The 19,400-nt window shown below is 44.2% G+C and overlaps 1 long non-coding RNA gene across 1 annotated transcript; it reads right to left on the bottom strand.

The window, feature by feature from the left end:
• Positions 1-6,995: 6,995 nt before the first annotated feature.
• On the bottom strand, positions 6,996-9,739 carry LOC119266842. The gene is made up of 4 exons (XR_005132168.1): positions 9,469-9,739; positions 8,619-8,748; positions 8,007-8,152; positions 6,996-7,402 (listed from the first exon to the last, which is right to left on the bottom strand). It is a non-coding gene; the product is annotated as an uncharacterized LOC119266842 (long non-coding RNA).
• Positions 9,740-19,400: the final 9,661 nt, after the last annotated feature.

The following is a 19,400-nucleotide window of genomic DNA, read 5'->3' as shown; positions in this document are numbered from 1 at the left end:
AAGAGCCTCGTTGATCACGATTTCAGAGCCTCCCCATTGTGTTGCTAGCCTAGTTTTTGTTGATTTTATCTCTAATTCAAAAATTCCCCACAAAAATAGCGGCAATTTATTTTGTGATTTGTTGGTGTGATGAAGTTTTGTTGGATTTGATCCGCGGATTTCGTGTGTTTCAGGTAGATCTAGATTTCCATCCACTTTTCCCCCAATTTCCATCTGCAAATTTCTCCGAATTTTGCCCAGATTTGACCTCTCCACGCGGTGTTCATCACATTCATCCCCGGATCTCGAGCCCGGACATCCGGCCCGATAGCCCGGACATCCGACCATTAGGCCTGGACATCCGGCCCCTGGCACTACCACTTCCTCTCCACCGCCCGTTTTCCGTCCATATTTCGCCAAATTTTATTGCAGTGCCCACATATACTTCCGCATACCACCACCATCGCTTACCACTTCCAATTCCGACAATTTTTGTCCAATTTTGCTTTGAGAATTTGATTGCGGAAACATGTCCTACTTGTGTTTTTGCTATTTAGGTACAGTTCGACATCAACATCACCGCCGCTCATCTTCGGCACGGACGCGTCATCAACAACGACCACCTCGACTACATGTTGGTATTCATCATACTCATTCGATCACCAGCATTCGTTCTTGCGTACAGACGAAGAACCAAAGAAATGGTAACCTTGCCTTGGTATTGGACATATCACTCTTGCCATTACATTGATAGCGATCATAGCCTTACTCCTTTGCGTCGCTTACACTTTGAAGACTAGCCGTTGAGTATTGCCGGCAACAAGACTTGTGCACATTAGTGATCATACTTCCCATAGCATACATACATCATTGTTGCATATCTTGGTATCATCTCTTGTGTCACAAGGTTGTCATCGCATACACAATTGCTATCTTGGTTCGTGAAGCATTGCATGAGAAAAGAGCTCAAACAACAAACATCCAGACAAGCTTTTAAGCAAAAGGGAAAGATAAGCAAAGAGCTTTTAAGCAAGAACCATAGCATCATACAACATTAAGATTGTCATACTAGATCATCTTGGATCATATCTTAGCATAGAGCATACTTGGGATAGAAGTCCTTGCATTTTTGCTTAGTAGGTTGTGCACAAGTCTTTGTATCCGCCTATTGTGCAATCGTGCTAGCGTCTCTCTAGTGTTGTGCAACAAGAGCATTTTTGTGGATTCCACATTTTGGCTCATCCTTGGTTGCACGACCCCACTTATCTTTTTGCGTGTGTGTTTCCGTGTACCTTATATTGCTTGGTCTACTTGTTGCATTGGAATCTTGCGAATCTTTTCCAACATTATTGAAGATCACTTACAGTTGCATCAAATTTTGTGCCACCATCCTAACCAAGCTCCACCATAAGCTTCTACTTGTGTAGGTGTGAGAAACCGACAATAATTGGTACAAATTGTGCTATTTCCTTGTTCACATTGGAGTGGTCATTGATCCACTTTCAACTTCGGTCAAGGTACATTTGGTATTCATTCTTCTCTTTCTACCACTCACATTTTTCCCTTGGAGTAATGGATAGGCCAAGTACTTCTACCAACCCACTCTTCATTGAGTATGACGACGACATGAACTCCTACGTCACCAAGAGCCACCTCATTGGTGCACAACGTGCTTTGCATCAAGAGCAACAAGCAATGAGTGAACGCATAGACAATCTCACCGCCGACTTGCGACTCTCCGAGCAACGTACAAGGGACTACTTTGGACGAGATTCGCACTTTGTTGCTGAACCGATCTTCTTCCACTTCGTCTTCATCAAGAAGGAGCCGCTCAAGTCGACACTCCAACTTCACCCTCTCTGGCTCAAGTACACCGACATCGAAGACTCTTCGATGTGCCGTGCACAATGGTCGTCAAGCAAGCCTCAATCCTCTATGCGACACCAACTCTCAAGAGCACCGACAACGTCAAACCCAAGAGGCTTTTGTGCTAGCACAAGAATGGAAACGACAACGCCAACATGAAGAGGAAGAGCGAGCGCGTCTACACCAAGAAGCACAAGATGCCGATGCACAACGTCAAGAGAAACAATTGCGATATGCTCAAGCACTTGAGGCGCAACAAGCCCTCCAAGATGCAAGTCGCGCCATAGCCAACCGAGGCCGACAAGCTCATGAACATGAAGAAGCACTTCCCGAAGAAGCTAACGAACGAAGATTTCAAGCTTGCGTGCATCATCAAGTTCCTCAAGTTCCTCCTCGAGCTTGACAAGCTCCTCCACAAGCTCGACAAGAACCTCAAGTTCATCAAGAGCATGAAGACAATGGAAATCCTCCACGACAAGAGCAACAAGAGGTTGACAACCCTCCTCACCAAGAGCAACACGAGCTTGACAATCATCAACAACATGGACGTCATCATCCCCGACCCCAACACAATGAAGAGCAATGCTACAGCAAGCTCAAGTTCACCATGCCCAAGTTTAATGGAAGCAACGATCCTGAAGAGTATCTTTCATGGGCATTGAAGGTCGACAAAATCTTCCGTTTGCACAACTATGAAGAAGATAAGAAGATCATGATGGCATCACTTGAGTTCCAAGACTATGTCCTCCTTTGGTGGGAACAAGTTATCGAGCGCCGAGACAGAAGAGGTGAAACACCCATCACTACTTAGGTGCAAATGAAGGATGTCATGAGAGCACGCTTTGTGCCTACCTACTACAATTGCGACCTCTTCAAGAAACTCCAACTACTCAAGCAAGGAACCAAGAGCGTTGAAGAGTACTACAAGGAGATGGAGATTGCCATGATAAGAGCCAACGTCATGGAAGATGATGAGCAAACTATGGCACGTTTCTTGAATTGACTCAACCATCCTATCAAGAAGATCGCCGACTTCCAACCATACTCAAACCTCATCGAGCTTGTGCATCAAGCTACAAAAGTGGAACATCAAGTGCAAGATGATTTCAAGTATGCCAAGTTCTCATCCAAGTCCTACGGCTTCTCCAAAACCCAAGCTTCAACGACTCCAACACCGTCTACTAAGCCTTCTACAAGCAACATCGACAAGTCGAGTTCCAAGAAAGCTTCTTCAACTCCAAGTCATCCTCCTACTACAAGCAACTTCAAGCCGAGAGCTTCATCATCATCCACTCCGACCAATGAGACCGTCAAGACGAGTTCCTTCAAATGCTTCACATGCGGAGGTCGAGGCCACAAGTCCTATGAGTGCACCAACAAGCGGACCATGATCCTCAACGACGACGGCACCTACGACTCGATGAGTGAAGGAGAAATGGACGCTCTTGAGCAAGTCGCCATGCAACAGCAAGTGAACGATGAAGTGGAACAAGTCTTTTGTGATGAAGATTCAAGTTCCGCTCTTGTTGTCTCCAAGGTCTTGACTCTCCAACATCACCAAGACGAAGACCAAATATGCCACATATTCCACACCAAGGCCGGCATCAATGGAAGATCCATCAAGGTCATCATCGATGGATGGAGTTGTCATAATCTTGCAAGTGACGAACTTTGCTCCAAGCTCCAATTGCCCAAGAAGAAGCACCCACATCCATACAAACTGCAATGGCTTAGCGACTCTGGCACTATCCAAGTCGAGTATCGAGTACAAGTCTCCTTCAAAATTGGTGCCTATGAAGACACTTTGGAGTGTGACGTCATTCCAATGACCGTTTGCCACCTTCTCCTTGAATGCCCATGGCAATTTGGTAGAGGAGTCATCCACAACGGCCGAACGAACCACTACATCTTCAAGATGAAGGGAAAGGAGTACGTCCTTCGATGCCAAGTGATCACCGACACGCAAGCCACCCATCGTGGAGATAATAGTGAGAGAGCGAGCCAGCAAAAAGAGAGTGAGTGCCACAAGCCCAAATCGAGCGCCTCCACGATGAGCGAAAAGAAAAACTTGGTCCTATTTTCCACCAAAAGTGATATAAGAGGAGTGTGTGAGAACCCATCTAGTGTCCTACACTACGTCCTTTTGTGCAAGGACAATGAAACACAAGCTAACACCTCTCACACTCTACCTTTAGTGTTATCTTCTCATTTGCAGGAATTTCACGATGTTTTCCCCGGTGAGCTACCTACGGGACTACCTCCACTACGAGGCATCGAGCACCGCATCAACCTCATCCTCGGAGCACCTCTTCCGGACAAACCTCCCTACCGCGTCAACCCTGAAGAAACCAAAGAAATACAAAGGCAAGTAAAGCATCTCATAGACCATGGACATGTGCGTGAAGGTTTGATCCCTTGTGCCGTCCCGGTCATTCTTGTGCCAAAACGAGACGGTAGCTTTCGCATGTGCTCCGATTGTAGACCTATCAATGCTATCACCGTTCGTCATAGGTATCCCATTCCACACCTTGACGATATGCTTGATGAACTTAGTGGTGCCATTATCTTTTCCAAAATTGATCTTAAGAGTGGTTACTATCAAATCCGCATACACGAGGGTGATGAATGGAAAACCACTTTCAAAACCATGTTTGGCTTGTATGATTGGTTAGTCATGCCTATGGGTCTATCGAAAGCACCGGGTACTTTTATGCGTCTTATGAATCATGTCTTTCGCCCTTACATTGGTGTGTTTGTTGTGGTCTACTTCGATGATATCCTTGTTTTTAGCAAGTCTCTCAAAGAGGATGTCACCCATGTCCAAACCATTTTACAAACTCTTCGAAAAGAGCATCTCTATGCTAATATGGAGGAATGCCTTTTTGGCGTTGATAAGCTCATTTTCTTGGGTTTTTTTGTATCTTCTAAGGGTGTTCATGTTGATGAGTCCAAGATCAATGCTATTAAGACTTGGCCACAACCAACCAATTTGCAACAAGTGCGTAGCTTTCTTGGCCTTGCGGGTTTCTATCGTCGCTTTGTGAAAGATTTTAGCACCATTGCTTCACCTTTGCATGCTTTGAGCAAGAAGAATGCGCCTTTTGTTTGGGGACCATCTCAAGATACCGCTTTCAATGAGCTTGAGAATTTGCTTACTCATGCTCCCGTGCTTGCATTACCGAATTTTGACAAACCCTTTGAGATTCATTGCGATGCTAGCGGTAATGGCATAGGAGGTGTGTTAACGCAAGAGAAGTGCCCCATAGCTTACTTTAGTGAGAAACTTTCTGGAGCGCAACTCAATTACCCCATCTATGACAAAGAGTTATATGATTTAGTCCGTGTTTTGCATGAATGGGAGCATTATCTTCACCCTCATGACTTTATCATTCATACCGATCATGAAACGCTCAAGTACCTTAAGGGCCAAACCAAGTTCAACAAGCGTCATGCTAAATGGAGTGAATTTATTGAGTCTTTTCCTTATGTCATCAAGTACATTAACGGTAAGGAAAATATTGTGGCGGATTCCCTTTCCCGCATATGCATGCTTGTTACTGAACTTGACTTGAATGTCATTGGCTTTGACCACATAAAAGACTTGTATGAGCATGATCCTACTTTTGCTACTCCTTATGCCAAATGTTTGACACATACATCTTGGGAACGCTATTACATCAAAGATGGATATCTTATGAGAGCTAACAAGCTTTGCATCCCCGAGTCTTCTCTTCGTTTGTTGCTTTTACAGGAATCTCATGGAGGAGGCTTAATGGGACATTTTGGACGCGACAAGACTTCCGCTACGCTCTCCAAGAACTACTATTGGCTCAAGATGTTTCCTGACGTCAACCGCTTCACCAACCGATGCTCTACATGTCGAAAAGAAAAGTCTAAAGAACAATCCCATGGCCTTTACATGCCTCTACCAATTCCATACCAACCATGGGAAGATATTACCATGGATTTTGTACTTGGATTGCGTAGGACTCGCAATGGAAAGGATTCGGTATTTGTCGTTGTGGACCGTTTCTCTAAGATGGCACATTTCATTGCTTGCAACAAGACAGACGATGCTTCACATGTTGCTAATCTCTTTTATAGGGAAATATTACGTCTTCATGGAGTGCCAAAGATGATTGTCTCGGACCGCGACGTCTAGTTCCTAAGCTACTTTTGGAAGATCCTATGCGCCAAGCTCGAAATCAAGCTACTCTTCTCCACGGCATACCATCCTCAAACCGACGACCAAACGGAGGTGAACAACCGCACACTCTCCGCTCTACTTCGAGTACTCATCAAGAATAACATCAAGGAGTGTGAGGAGTGTCTACCTATCGCTGATTTCGCCTACAACTGCGCAAGACACTCAACAACCGGCAAGTCCCCCTTCAAGGTCATCTACGGATTCAGCCCTTTGTCCCCGTTGGACATTCTCCCTCTCCCACTACAAGAGCGCATCAATATGGACGCAAGTGCACGCGTGAACCATCTCAAGAAGGTGCATGAAGATACAAGGCAAACCATCGAGTGCCAAGTACAACGACTTGCGACCAAGCGCAAAATCAACAAGCACCCCATGGTGTTCAACATCGGAGATCTTGTGTGGATCCACCTTCGCAAGGAGCGCTTCCCCAACGAATGCAAGTCCAAACTTCGGCCACGAGCGGATGGACCTTTCAAGGTGCTCGAACGCTACAACAAGAATGCCTACAAGATCGACATCCCACGCGACAAGTACTCCGTGAGCGACATCTTCAACGTCAAAGATCTCTCGCCCAACCATAGTGATCAGGATTTCGATCAGAGGTCGGATCTTCCCCAAGGGAGGGGAGATGATGTGGAGCATCCCATAATCATCCCCATGGACGTTCCTACACCTCCAACGACACCACACTACTAGGAAAAACACTACCAGTAGCGTGGGTTTTTTACATACGCTACTGCTATGGTGCTACAGCTATTTTTTAGCAGTAGCGCATTTTTACCCCGCGCTACTGGTAAATGATGATAGCAGTAGCGCTTGTTTTGAAACAACCGCTACTGGTAAAGGATGATAGTAGTAGCGCTTCTATGATACACCCACACTACTAGTAACTAATTAAGATTTAAAAAATATAAAAATCTACCTATTCCAGTGTAGACATACATTTCATAGTACTCACATACATGCATTTTATAATACGCACATTTTATGCATACAGTCAATCATACACATCTACTATAGATAATTAATACATACATATTTATATATATATACAATATACACCACGCCTATAGGTCATCATCGCCGGCGCCTCCACAAGCCCGTGTTTGATGGTGTTGATGTCGTCATCATCGCCGCCGCCGCATCACCGTGAGGATGCCGTCGTCGTCGTCGCCGCCGCAGCCCCGTGACGATGTCGATCTCGTCGTCGTCATCGTCGCCGCCGCCGCAGCCCCGTGACGATGTCGATCTCGTCGTCGTCATCGTCGCCGCTGCAGCCCCATGTTGATATCATCATCGTCGCCGCCGCAGCTTCGTGTCCATGTGTTCCCTACTAGGAACTCACAAATCCTGGAATTAAACAATGAACCAAGATATTGCTAGGCATGACCACAAGTAAAAGGGGATAAGGAATTCCAAGGCAGTACGAAATCTTGTTATAGATTCTGAATACAAGCTTTTGAGGCAAATTGCAACAAGCAAAGGCTGTGCACCAAGTAGAAATAATTCCCAGGTCATTCGCAAGCAAGCAAGCAAGAGGGCATCAGCAAATTGCATCAGTTCAACCAAATAATATATTACAATTCACGCTCATTAAGTTAAGATTCCTTCTCATCTAGCAATTTAAAGGGGCTCATGCCAAAAATACATGCTTAATTCCTCACTGGCTATTCAAACTAAATGGTCCAGTAATGCACATGGTTACCATGGATAAAGTTGCAATTCCTAAAGTTGATCATCTCTTCGTTTTGCGAGGAAAAGATATCATTTTTAGAAAACGTACAACTACAAATATATTCTTATGATCTTAGCTAAGCGATACAGTTAAAAGATAAACATGCACAATCAAATTTTTTTAGAATATAAACAAGCACAATCAATATGTGAAAACACCAACTCTTTACATAAAACAAAGATGGAGCATTCGGATATTCAATCATTATGTGGCACTAACCCTCTTGAGAATGCTGACTCGATCTCTACAATCGATCCATAGCTTGCTCATTCTCATGTTCATCTATCTCACGTGAAGAATAAGCCGGTGCTCGTATTCCACTTTCTTCAATGCCATCAAAGAGAGCAGTTCTAGTGCTTCGGTAGCTATGAAAAGTGTAGAGAATAGTTATATAAGAAAAAATATAGATTTGTCAAGTGCAAAAACGTCTTATATCTATTCTGTTTTCTTTCTATAAATGTACATAAAGAATTGATTACGTTGGTTCTATAGGTACCATCTTCCTTCTTCTGTTCACACAGAAGAAAAGCCTACTGGTCAGCCTAATCATGACCACCTTAAGATTTTTTATAAATGCACACAAGATCACTAAAAATATATTTAAATTATTCGCAACAGATAAAAGTGCCTAGTTCTGATTCATCTACTAGCCAACATACTAAATGGTGCTTCAGATTTCTAATTATGTGACTATGTTGCGGACCCCTTGCTCATCGTATGATTAAAATAGAACCTTAGCAGACCCTGGAGTCGGCTGCTTTAGATGTTCAGTTATATTCGGAAAAGCATGATGTCTCTTCAAATGAAATGGTTACTGAAAAAGGATCTCACCTTGTTCTAGCAGATCACATGTAATGATCCATAAACATAGTAAATGTTCTCTGAAATCATTGGATCCGGCTTCGTGGTTCCATAGGATGGTGATACAAACGCATGATTTTTTGAAAATTAAGTAGCAAACCTGCAATGCACAACAGAGATCAAATGTTAGCAAACCTGCTGCTCGTCCTGAAGCTAGTTTTGTCATTTTTTTATGTACTAAAATCTTTTCATCGGTCATCACTCAAGGAAGCTTTTCATTATTTTACTCTCCAGTATGTGAATGCAGTGAAATTACTCCTCCCAACGAATACAAATAGAGCTGCCTGATTTTTTACAGCAGTAATTCTTTCGAATTGTTCTAAAATCTTTGCATCTCGCACATCAAGGAACTTCAACTAAATATAGTGTCCTTGCACGAGCTGCGTCCAACTAAATGTTATTATTTGCTAATGAGCTGAACTCTGTAATGAAGACAGAAGCCGATATAGAAAGACATCCATGTCTAATTGATTGGAGTAATAGTGCTCAACAAGTCTAATTGTATATTTCTGCTCTGAAAAAGCATACCAGGCCCTTTCCACCTTTCCTCTGTTTTAAAACTCTTGCTATTTAAATCATTTTATCACAACTTCATAACCATTCGATATTTCACCTTTGCATAAGCATAAATAGGTTGTGCACGGAGGAAGGAACGTAGTGGAACAGAAGGAAAAAAAGGCTGCTAGGCATAAACACAAACAGGTTGCGAGCAGTATTGCACGGAGGAAGGAAAGTAGTGGAACAGAAGGGAAAAAAGGGCAGGGAGAGAAGGAAGAAGGGGAGAGGAGAGGGCATGAATCGAGGGAAGATGAGATCTCACCGCGCCGGAGTTGAACGCAGCCGAAACCCTAGCCGCGAAGAGGGGTCGTGCGCGAGCGCTTGCTGCCGCGAGGAGCAGATTTTGCCAGAGGGAAGGAAGAACCGTCGCGAGGAGAGCTCGTGGGTGTGCTGCGCTTCGGTGAGGGCTGCCGGAAGTAGCCGGAATCGCCCGGCGTTGGTGGAGGCGGCGAGGGTTCGCGGGAGGCAGAGGAGAAAATAAGGGAACGATGGAGGCTGTTCGCTGGGCTGGGTTGGTTGTCTCGATGTGCTGGGCTAGTTGTAGCGCATTACGTGACCCGCGCTACGACTATGTTTCTAGTGCTAGCGCGGCCCAGCAAACCCTCGCTACTACCACCACTTGTCCGCGGGGCACGATCGAGGATATTTACTAATAGCGTGCTCAAAAGAAACCAACGCTACTGATAAGCCATACCAGTAGCGTGCTTTGTACCCAGCGCTACTGGTAATTACCAGTAACGTGGGGGCCCAAACAAACGCTACTAGTAAACTTCTATGTATAAGCATTTTCCTAGTAGTGCCACTTGGACCAATGACAAGAGCCAGAGCCAAGGCTATCGAAGATAAGGTGAACTCTCTCCTCTCCGAACTTCCACTTTCTATGCATGAGACAAGGCCACTACCTAAGTCCGATTTTTTGTGCATGATTAGGTATGATGTAGGGTGGAACCCTATACGGCCGATCTTTCACGAAAGGAGCGGATCCCAACTAAGAACACGAAGAACACGGGGAAGAATGGAGAGAAATCACAAGGGGAAACACTCAAGAACAAGTCCAATCACACATCCACTAGACAATCAAACACACAAGATCCACAAGTTACATGAACAACAAAGGGAAAGATACAAGGTAAGATTCATCTTCATGAGGAGGTCTTGAATCCACGAGGGGATCTTCCCGTGAGGGGTCTTGAATCCAAGGTGGATCTTCTCCGAAGAGGGTCCGCGGTCTTTCTCGTGGAGTAGATCTGTAATGGATGAGCAAAGCTCTATCTCTAAATGAGCTACTACTTTGCTAACGGTAGAAGGGAGGTGGAGGTGGTTTATTTATAGTCTAAGCCACGAAGGGGTAAGTGGGAGAGGGATACAAGGCCAAAGGCCCGCGGCTGCGCACAGGCAGGGCGGTAGTACCGGTCCTCGGGCGGTAGTACCGCTTTAGCAGTAGTACCGCTTGTACAGGCGGTAGTACCGGACTTGTGCCGCTCAATCACAGGAGTTGGTCTGGTTCAGCGGCAGTAGAGCGGAAGTTGGCCAGTAGTGTGGCTTGTGGGCCTTCAGCGGTAGTACCGCTTGGTGTGGGCAGTAGTACCACTCGTCCTGGACGGGGTGGATCCTCTTCTTCCTTCTCTTCCATGCTTCTCTCGCAGATGGTGTAGTTGTACACTTGTGCTCGCCCTCCCTCCTCCTCGTCCATGGTGTTCCGACAATACCTATGTATGCACACGAGAGGAGTGTCAAGTAGTATACCATCGTCGAAGGGGTCAAGTGAACATGCATAAAGGAGATGATTCACCTTTGTGTATGTGAAGTAGATGTTGCACGTGTCGCTTGCCGAACAGACTCTTGACATAGTGATGTCCATAGGATGCTCCGCATCATCCCCTCCCCCTTGAGAAAGATCGGACCTCGGATCGAAAACCAAATCACCATGGAAAAAAGATGGTGTCGTCGTGTAGAAGTGGACACTCACCAAGTACTTGTCAACTTGAAGCTTGAAATTGGCACTCTCCAATGTCGCAACGTCTTGGGATTCCTTCAAAGGGAGCAAGGACAACAAACACTTGGAAGAACAAATGTGGTTAGCATTAGTGCAAAACCAAGCATTCAAGTGGTGATTCACCAAACAAGTGTCGTCATCATGCAAAGCATATGTTTTGACAAAGGATTGTGACATGGCATGTAAGCACATAAATTGAGCACAAGCAAAGGAATCATGGGGACAAGCATGTAAATGTGAGGTAGTGATGCAAATATGAGTAACAAGAGATGAAGCATCAACCTCAAGGTCATAGAAATCATGCATAAAGAGCTCGACAAATGGTCGATGGTAGGCATAAGAAACATTCACAACACCAAATAAAAATGAAGTGTCTAAACACTTGGGACAAGTGTAAGACAATCCAAGCATAACGTGCATAGGGTGTAGTGAAAATAGTGTGGCACTCAACACAATAGAAAGAGCAATTGTTCTTCATGTGTGAGGAAATCAAGTCAATCATGTGACAAGCAATGGGACATGGCATATGTGAAGTGATGACATTGTTGCAACCAAACATATTATAGTAGCAAGTAGTCCAAGAATTGGATGCAACACACAAGGCATATATATCATTATGCATGGGAATGTAAAAATCATGAATGGAGGCAATATCACTAACATGTGTGCAAGCAAAGGGTCCAAGATGACAAATAAGAGTCATGGTGGAAGCAACACAAGTAGTATGATCCACAATATGCATGCTCATGGTTTGGGGGTTCTCAAAAGAGAAGGATATCACCTTGAAAGCATGTCCTTGTGCGTCCTTCGGAATGCCGAAGCACAAGCAAGTACGATGTAGGGGTGTCATGGTAGAAGGTGGTTCGCTCTCAAGAGCTCGGATTGTCAACTCACGTGACGTGGAAGTTGACACGAAGTCCAAGTTTCCAACACATGCACAAAACAAAGCAAAGAACGTATGCGCATGGTAGATAAACACATCATCCATCATGATGGTTCTCCTCTCTTGAACATAACCATTAGTAGCACAAGTGCATGAATAATATGATACAACAATGGCTATATTCATGGCACTAGGTATATGCTGCAAAGAGGCAAGACAAGCTTGCTTCACAAGAAAAATGTGAAAATCTCCAATCATATGTGAGAATGCTATGGGCGTAATCTCATTAGCAAGACTAAAATCATTGTGGCACTCAGTACATGGAAAATCATCTAGCATGAGAGAGGCAACATCTGGAGATATATGAGAAGAAGCAACAACAATCATGTGCAATGCATGTAGATGGTTGTCATCAACCGCAAGAAATGAGCAAGTATGAATCATGGGCGATGCAACATAGGTAAGCATATCAATCATGTCGTGCAAACTAGTGGAGCGAAGATGCACCACACTAGGGAAAATCATGGCAATCATGTCATGTGAGCAAATAGTTGATATAGGAAATGCACATGACATATCGAAAGCACGAACACAAAGCAAGATCATAGTATCATCATAGGCATGGGGTACAAAGAAAGCATGGCAATGGCAAGAAATATCTCCACCAAGCTTGCAAATACATATACAAGTAGTAGAATCAATCATCATGTGCAATGGAAAGCATGGGTCACAAATGCATGGCAAAGGCATAGGAATAATCATATCATGCAAAGTGAACATGGAAAGATGGGCAAATGATATATAATGGACAATAACCTATAGCCAAGTGAGGGCCATGTAGAAGAAATGCGCGAAGTCTTTGCGAGAAGAGAGCGGTGCGAAAGTCCATGGGATCCCAAGCAAGGCCGGGCCGGTAATATCTGGGGCCCTGTGCCAAACTTTAAAATGGGGCTTATCTTTTGATGATGGAGCTACGAAGAAAAAAAAATAGGTGGACTAAGCTAAATGAGAGACCAGATTATTTTTTCCAAATCATATATAGTAGTATTTCAGTAATTCACAAAAAATAGTAGTATTTCAGTATAAATAGTAAATACTTAGTACCTTTTGTTCCATTGATTACGAGATCAGCAGATTCATCCTTGCAACAAGGCCAGCTCATTGGTGCCTAGGAAAACATAAGGGAACAGAGGGTTAAAGCCAACCTTGGTGCATTGAAGCACTTGATAAAAAGGTAGCAAACCATTTGTTAAATGGCAGTAAAATAGCAGGGGACGTACACTGAAAATTTGGACAGCATATAAACTAAAATTTAGACATCATATAAACTGAAATTCGGATAACACCAACACTAAATTTTTAGACAACAAAACACTGACATTTGGACATCACGTAAACTGAATTTGCATAGCTAGACAAATGAATTTTGGACAACAATCATCAGTATTGAATCACTGAGCTACTCATACATCATCAACAAGATTCATGTAGCACATAAACTGAATTTGCATAGCCAGAGGAACTGCGCCGACGCTCTGGAGTCTGGACGAGATTGATTTTGTTTTGACCAGAGGAGAGGAACTGTTGCCTACTCACGGTGTCGCCCGTCACCAGCGGCAGGATTCCTGTAGGCTATAGCACCGCGAGTGGCTTTTGCGATAGATCCCATGATCCTGTTTCCGATCGAGCAGCGGCCTGTGCGTGGCCCAACGCCCAGGAACGTCTATACATTTTTTAGGGCTAGGAGCAGCTATACATAGCCTATGTAAAAATTTGGGGCCCCTAGAATTTATGGGCCTTGTGCGGGCCGCACATTCTGTACAACTATGGGCCCGGCCCTGATCCCAAGTCATCATTGCTCTCTAGAGCTCGTTTTTTCAACTCGTGGGATTGCGAGGTTGACAAGAATTCATGGGTACCTACACAAAAGAGACACAAACGAAAGAAACTGTGTGTGTGGTAAATGTACACATCATCCATCATGATGTGTATGTGCACGTGAAAGTTATCACAAGATAAGCATCGCTTCAAGAAATTTGATGGATGGCATAAGAACATGTCATCCATGATGAAAGAATAGTTTTATGTATAACACGATGGGGATGCAAATTTAGCATACAAGTATATGGCACAACAATAGCATTTTTATTCATGGGGAGCATATGGTGCACACAAGTATTGGGATCATGCAATGGATGGGAGTGATCAAAATCTCCTAAAATGTATGAGGAAACTATGGGGGTCTCCTCATGAGCAATATCGGAAACATCATATGGTGAAAATGGACAACATCCAAAACAATGCATATCCAAAGCTAGGTGGTTATGGCATGGCATATGAGATAAATGATGCAAAGGGAGCATATCAATATCATCACAAGAGAAACAAATGCTAATAACCATGGGCTTGTCATCTATCCCATAAGTGCAAATTGGGTTAATTTTAATGGCATATGCATAGTCACTATGAAGAGATTGTAAATATGACATATGATTGATCTCATGCATAGCATATCACAAGTCAAGCGGATTGGCAAACATGATGTGACCTAAAGAATTATCACAAGAAATCCTATGTAACATGGCATCACAACTAATAGACTCCACATGGCAATCATCATACTCATCATAAATGGGTAAATCATCGCATGGGGACGTCGCACTAGCATGAAGCATGGTAATAGGTTGATCAACATAATGCAAGCAATCAATGTCAGGCATGTCTACTAGTGGGATAAGAGCATCACCTTCACCTATGTTACCTTTGTCATTCCACTCAAGTGGTGTAGGTGAGGTGGTAAAGACCAAATGGTGGTCATCTTCATCTTGATGGAACCATGTGGGGGGTGCATCATATTCCACCATGGCCATTGGCTTGTCCAAAGGGAGGACGTAGTCGTCGCGACTCGGCGCGTCATCATATATGGGACCTATATGGGACCTAGAACCAAATGAGAAGACACAATAGAGGTATAGGTCAAGTCGTTAGAAATCATAGTGGCCTCACATGCCCTATCAATTACCTCACTCTCTCTATGTGGTGGTTCACTCACTCCCACAAAATATGTGCACTCAAACTCACATATGGTGGGGTCACTCATCTCACTCAAGTGGTGGTAGTTGTGGCTCTCCTCACATGGGAATTGTGGAAACACATCATATATGGGGCTAGTGGTGAAGTCACTCTCACTCCCAATATGGTGGAAAAAGTAACTCAAGTCATCATACGTCGCCGTGGTCGAGGTGAAATACTCAACCATCTCATCGCCGTCGCCATGGATGAAGGCCGAAGATGGCACATCACCACTCTTGCCTCCTAAGATGGAAGCATCATCCTTGCTCGTCACCATGTCGCTTGCCTCCAAAGCATGTTCCTTATTTGGCTCCATAGTCGTAGTCGTCGCCGCACTGTCTTGAAAAAGAGTCATGGAGGACTCGCCATCATCAATGCCACAAAGAGGCATGGCGGTGAAGTCAAACTTGGGAGAATCATCTTGGAGCTCGTCGGGCTTGGACATCTTGGTGGTACTAGCCTCATGCTCGTCATCTTGGAGCTTGGTCTTAGAGAAGTGTGCTTGGGGTCGATAAGCCTTGGTCTTCATGAGTTCTTGTTCCGCCTTGAGAGCACCAATGTAGTTGTCATCGAGGGACTTGTAGTTCTCGAGGAAGATCGTCTTGGAGATGTCATTGTGCAATCCCATCATGAAGTGGAACTTCATCGAAATGGGGTCATCCACGCCAGCTCGTCGCAAGGCAATATTCATCTCCTTGAAGTATGTGTCGATGGACTTGGATCCTTGGGTGGTGTTCTCCAATTGGTGTAGAAGTTGTTCCATGTAGGTTGGAGGCACAAACTCTCGCCACAAAGCTCTCTTAGTCTTGGGCCAACTCATGTCGTAGGTCTCCGAAGGTGCGTGAAGCCACCATGTGGACGCATAGTCGTGGAAGTTCCATGTTGCGCACTTCACTTGATCTTCGGGAGGAACTTGATGTAGCTTGAGGTTGTCGTCCATTAGGCGCTCCCACTCGAGATACTCCTCGGGTTCTTGAGTCCCATATAAAGGAATCTGGTGGTCGGTGTCGAGGTCGTAGTAGCTCGTGGAAGTCACGGACTTGAGCTTGGGGAGCTTCTCTTGATTGTAGTCTTGAGGTGCCTTGAAGTCGCTTGGAGAAGATGCCAAGGGAGATGGTGAAGTCATTGAGCGGTTGTTGGTGTTGAGCTCTTGACCATCACGTTCGTGGTGGTGATGGTGTCGATGCGGATGTGACCTTGCCGGAGATGGTAGCTTGGAAGCATGTGTACTTGAGCGTCTTCTCGAAGATGAGGAAGATCTCTTGTAGGACTTGATGAGGGCTTTGATCTCCTCCATTTGAGCTTGCAACTTAGCGTTGGTGTAGTTTTTCTTGGCATCGAACTTGTCGTTGTTGTAGACCGAAGGAGGTGAAATGCCTTGCCTATCCATCACAAGACTCGAGTAGAGGTGAGTACGAAGTGAGATAAACAATACCAAGTTACATTTTCCCAAAGTTGAGGATGTATCTCGTTTTCACTCAAAGTGAGATGAAAGAATAGTGGAATTGGTACCAGACTTGTTCACTCACACCTACGAACTAAAGCTTATGGAGTAGCTCGGTGAGAATAGTGGCACAAAAATTTAATGCAAAATGGTAGCAAGAGTCAATAATGTTGAAAGAGGTTAGTCTCGATAGGCAAGTGATGCAAAATGGGCTAGGCGTCTTGTATGCCTTCACATAACCAATATGTCTCATGATGGTACCACCATGTGAATCCTTCAAAAGAAAAGTACATGACAAACACTCACAAAAACAAATGAGGTTAGCGGAAGTGCAAAAACCTATCATTCGGGTGGTAAGATACCCAACTAGTGTATGCATCATGCTCATCATAAGAAAGGACAAGGCAACATTTCATAGTATGGAGGCATATGATGCGAGAACAACCAAATACAATAGGCTCAAGTAAACAAGCATGCATCACAAGTAATATGTCCAAGTCTCCGAGATTGATATGCATAGATGCAACAATTGGAGGCAAGCGACATGAACAAGATGTATCATGTGAGAGGCATGAACATATATGACATAAACCCAAGAAAGCGAGAAAGAATGGAACATAGGTGATGCGACAAGGTAATCGATCATACTGATCAAGTCAAGCAAGATAGTAGTGCAAAGATGCAACATACTAGGATTAATCATGGCAAGCATGTCATGTGTGCAAATAGTGGGCATGAATAATGCACATGACATATCACAATCATGAAAGCAAGAAATGAGAAATGTATCATCATTGTATTGGAAAGAGGTCATATGTAAATAGCAATGGGACATCATGACTCTCCCAACACAACAAGCAACAATAGCATGAGGAACAAGATAAACATGGCAATAACACCAAGGATCTCCACCAAGCATGCAAATACACATAGGAGTAGCATAATGGTGAATCATGGGTAGATGCCAGCAAGGGTCACAATTGCATGGCAATGCATAGAAGCAAGCATAACATGCAAAGTGAACATAGTAAAATGAGCATGAAGCGACCAGCGGTATATAGCCCATAGCCGTGTGAGAGCCAAGTGAGACAGATGCGCGTAGTCGTTGCGCAAAGAGAGCACTTGGAAGGATAGTTCACAGGATCCCAAGTAATCTTTCCTCTCAAGAGCTCGTTTCGTCAACTCATGGGATTGTGAGGTTGACGATTGTTCATGAGTACCTACACAAAACAAAGACAAAGGGAAAATTGTGTGTGCGTGGTATGTGTACACATCATCCATCATGATGCGCACGTGCTTGTGTTGGTTAGCACAAAATATCCAATGCTCAAATAAATGAGATGCGTGATATAGAAACATGTCATGCATCATGATAGGTTTGTTCTTATGTATGGCATAATGGAGACTCAAATTGGGCAATGCATCATGAGAAATATGTAGAGCATTGTTATTCATGGAATGCATATGGTCCAAGCAATTATGAGAATCATGCAAAGTATGGAATGTATCAAAATCTCCTAATATGTATGAGGAAACTATGGGGGTCTCCTCATGATCATTAGTGGAAACATCACACGGAGAATATTGACAACATCCAAAACAATGCATATTTGGAACATTGTGATCATGGCATGGCATAGTAGATGAATTGTGCAAATCATGTAAATGGAGCATGGCAATATCATCACATGAAAAACAAAAGCCAATGACCATCATCTCGTCATCTATGCCATAAGTGCAAACAGGATTTATTTTAATGGGGCATGCATAGTTACTATGTTGAGATTGAAATGACGCGATATGGGAGATCTCACTCATAGCATATGACAAGTTCAATGGATTGTCAAACATGATGTGACCAATAGAATTTTCACATGATATCCTATGGAGCATAGCATAACAACTAGGCAACTCAACATGCTCATCATATTATTCATCATAAATAGGTAAGTCATGACATGAAGAAATCGCACTAGCATGAAGCATGGGAATAGGTGGATCACCATCATGCAAGCAATCATTAGTGAGATTGTCCACTAGTGGGACAAGATGATGTGGAGCATCCTAAGGTCATCCCCATGGACCCAACTACATCCCCTACGACACCACTTGGACCCATGACATGAGCACGTGCAAGAGCTCTCGAAAATGAGGTGACATCTCCCCTCTCACATTTCCACTTAAATGCACATGAACGAGCGGACGACCGGCAGCCACCGGACATCTGGCCACCCATGAGACACCGGACGACCGGTCCCCAGCGGATGTCCGGTACCTGGCTGTGTCCAGTTGCGGGCTGAGGCCCAGGTACACCTTCACTTCACCCCCCATTTGCACTAAGACTATAAATAGACCTCTCCCTCCTCCTAGCTAAGGTTAGCATTGGTTTAGCTCATTTTAGAGATAGAGCATTGCTCATCCACATCGGATCTACTCCACGAGAGAGATCGCGGCCCCTCTTCGAAGAAGATCCCTTTGGATTCAAGACCTCCTTGCGGAGAAGAACATCAAGACCTCCTCACGGAGAAGACAGGTTACCTTTGTATCGTCTGTTGTTGATCATACTTGTTGGTTTGAGTGTTCTCTTGTGTTTTCCACGTGTTTTCCCTCGTTTCCCTCCTCATGTTCTTCGTGTTCATCGCGGGATCTGCTCCTTTCGTGAAAGATCGGCCGATTAGGGTTCCTACCCTACATCATCTTGGTATCAGGAGCCACGTTGACCATGATTTCGGAGCCTCCCCGTTATGTTGCTAGCCTAGTTTTTGTTGATTTTGTCCCTAATTCCAAAATTCCCCACAA

This window comes from Triticum dicoccoides, chromosome 1A (assembly GCF_002162155.2).
Source record: "Triticum dicoccoides isolate Atlit2015 ecotype Zavitan chromosome 1A, WEW_v2.0, whole genome shotgun sequence".
In the NCBI taxonomy this organism is placed as follows: Eukaryota; Viridiplantae; Streptophyta; class Magnoliopsida; order Poales; family Poaceae; genus Triticum; species Triticum dicoccoides.
This window is presented reverse-complemented; position numbering and strand designations above follow the sequence as displayed.